Source organism: Nelumbo lutea, chromosome 5, assembly GCF_056320005.1.
Source record: "Nelumbo lutea isolate HS-2025 chromosome 5, American lotus-T2T, whole genome shotgun sequence".
Taxonomy (NCBI): Eukaryota; Viridiplantae; Streptophyta; class Magnoliopsida; order Proteales; family Nelumbonaceae; genus Nelumbo; species Nelumbo lutea.
The window spans coordinates 62,808,596-62,811,516 of record NC_142688.1 but is presented as its reverse complement, the minus strand read 5'-3'; the positions used below and the strand labels follow the sequence as shown (position 1 = coordinate 62,811,516).

The 2,921-nt window shown below is 38.0% G+C and overlaps 1 non-coding gene across 1 annotated transcript; it reads right to left on the bottom strand.

Annotated features, from left to right (window-relative positions):
- Positions 1–2,600: 2,600 nt before the first annotated feature.
- On the bottom strand, positions 2,601–2,707 carry LOC148852709 (small nucleolar RNA R71). The gene has a single exon (XR_016100018.1). It is a non-coding gene; the product is annotated as a small nucleolar RNA R71 (small nucleolar RNA).
- Positions 2,708–2,921: the final 214 nt, after the last annotated feature.

Here is a 2,921-nt window from a genome sequence, read left to right as displayed (position 1 = left end):
GTCACTCATGCATAGGATGAACATGCGCTTGAGAGAGGCTGTTCATGACCTTGGGGTTTCACCAAACCAAGGCTCAATCATGATTCATTCGAATGATCCAAATTGATAGATTGCTGAATTCTGAGATTGACATTTACTGCTTACTCTTCTAACCTGAATTGAAGGCAATTGGACCAATGATTTAGATAGATTTTAATTTAGGATTTCTTAGCTTTCATTAGAGTTTTGATTTATTTGTTGATCAGATAAGAAATGTTCAATTTAGTATTGGTAATTGTTTCCTAAATCCTCGTGGGAACGATACTTCACTCACTATTTTATTACTTGAACGGCTAGTGCACTTGCTAGTGTCACAATGAGCCACACATCAAGTTTTTGGCGCCGTTGCCGGGGATTTAGAGAAGCAATATTAGGAAACATTGAGCATTCTTAATCTGATCTCATTCAGCATTGCATTCATAGTTGGGTTAATTTGCTAACTTTTTCATTTCAGCTTGGACTGCAACTGCTGTACTCATGTAGTTATGTTTCTTCTTTCTTAAGTAGATTACTCTCTTTTTCTGGTTTCAGTTTCATTTTAATAAAGGCATATTTGATTTCTATTCAATCTTGATGTTGTTCCCTTCAAAAATAAAAAAAAAAAAAGAAAAAAAAATTTCACAAAAAACATGAGTGTTGCAGATCTGAGTTGCATTCGGCACTCAGATCAGCAGATTTCAGATCTGCAGCACTCAGCCGAAAAGAGTTGCTTGTGTTTCAGACTTTATTTTTTTTTTTCTTTCTTTCATTACAAAAAGAAAAAAACAAATTAAAAAAAACAAAGGGGAGATCTTTTGAACAATAAGAGGAGCAATTGAGAATTCGGATCAGAACTCAGATCTGAGTTCAGATCTGAATTCTGCTACAGCAGATCTGCAACAGTTCAGATCTGAGTTCCTCTGAACTCAGAGCTGAACTGATGCAATTTTGAGGGGAATTGGGTGTCATCACCACCCCAATTCACCCTAGGGCACTTCTGCTATTCCCCAAAAACATTTTGGTAGCAATAACTGAAGGTAAGGCAATTGAGAATTCAGATCCAAACTCAGACTTGAATTCAGATCTGAATTCTGCTGTTACAGATCTGCTCAGTTCAGATCTGAATTCCTCTGAACTCAGATCTGAACCGATGCAAGTTTGAGGTGAATTGGGTGCCATCACTACCCCAATCCACCCTAGGATACATCCAACCTGCCTCAAGGGTGAATGGATAGCAAGGAATGAGAGAAATTCAAATCTGAAATTCAGTTGATATGATGTGAGGACTGAACTGATACAGAGCATACTATGAATTCTGGGTGGACTGAATTCTTGGCTTTACCCACTTGTAACCGAGCTACATTAGCTAAGGAGGTGTATGTTTGGATTGAATAATTGTTATGCCTCAGATATTTAAGAAAAATTAGCACTTTCCAAGTATTTCTTTTAGCATTCAGATCTGTAGCAGGGCTGCTATAGTGCAACAGTTAGCAGACCTGATTTCAGATTTCTACAAAAGTTGTATGGGCCGAATAGCTTGCAATACCAAACATTGCAGACCCAATTTTCAGGTCTTAGCAAGTGTTTGATATGCATCAGCTATACAGGTTTGAGCTTCAATTGTAGAGTTTTTAACCCAAGCCTAACTCAGGACTGGTTTTAGTTTATTTCAGATCCTTTTAAATTTTTTTTTTAGATCAGATCTGATTTCAGCCCTAAAGCATCACAGAATTGATTCCAACCTTAATGGATGTATATTGTAGTGTATACCAATGAGTGTGTATGAGATATCCAGCTCAGATCTGAATTATTATTTATTAATTTCTCTAGACTAACAATACCAAAGACTTGTAGATCTGAACTCAGATCTAAATTGGGTCTGAATTCAGATGTTGCAATCAATGGATGTAGATAAAGGAACCTTGAATAAGATGATTGGTTTAAATCTGCTTTTAGTATAATCGGCTTCATTTATTCATGATAGGATGTAGGTTTTGTATTCCAATACTTCACTTTACATTTTCAGTGTGATAGGATTAGTTATTTATTTTCTTTTGTGAATATTGGCATTTTTATTGCTTTGACTTTAACAGTTTATGACAAGCAGACCTGAACTGGAAGAAATCCTTTACGACCCAGAGATTGAACGGACTCTCCGTGTCCGTTTGAGAGTTGCTAAGCAAGTCAGACAAGAAGCACAAGAAATGGCTGAACAAAGAACTATGATGGATTATGCCAAGCCTACCCTCACCGGGACTGTCTCCAGCATTATCAGGCCAACTATTGTTGCCAATAACTTCGAAATTAAACCGGCCATAATCCAAATGATACAAAATACGGTTCAGTTTTGTGGTATGGCCCATGAGGATCCGAATGCCCATATTGCTAACTTCTTGGAAATCTGTGACACCTTCAAACACAATGGGGTAAGTGATGATGCCATCCGGCTGAGGTTATTCCCATTTTCTTTGAAGGATAAAGCCAAAGCTTGGTTGAACTCATTACCGGCAGGATCTATAGCCACATGGGACGAAATGGCCAGCCGTTTTCTCTCTAAATATTTTCCCCCTTCTAAAACTGCTAAAATGAGGAATGACATCACTACTTTTTTCCAGCAAGAGGGGGAATCTTTATATGAGTCATGGGAACGATACAAGGAACTGTTAAGGAGAGTTCCTCACCATGGCCTCCCCATTTGGCTGCAAGTGCAGACTTTCTATAATGGTCTTACTGACTCAAATAAGACCATATTAGATGCTGCAGCCGGAGGATCCATAAATAATAAAACTCCTGAGGTTGCCCATGCACTTATTGAGGAAATGGCAGCCAACAATTATCAATGGCATTCGGAAAGGACTCAAACTAGGAAGCAGCAAGGCTTGCATAATGTTGACACTTATACA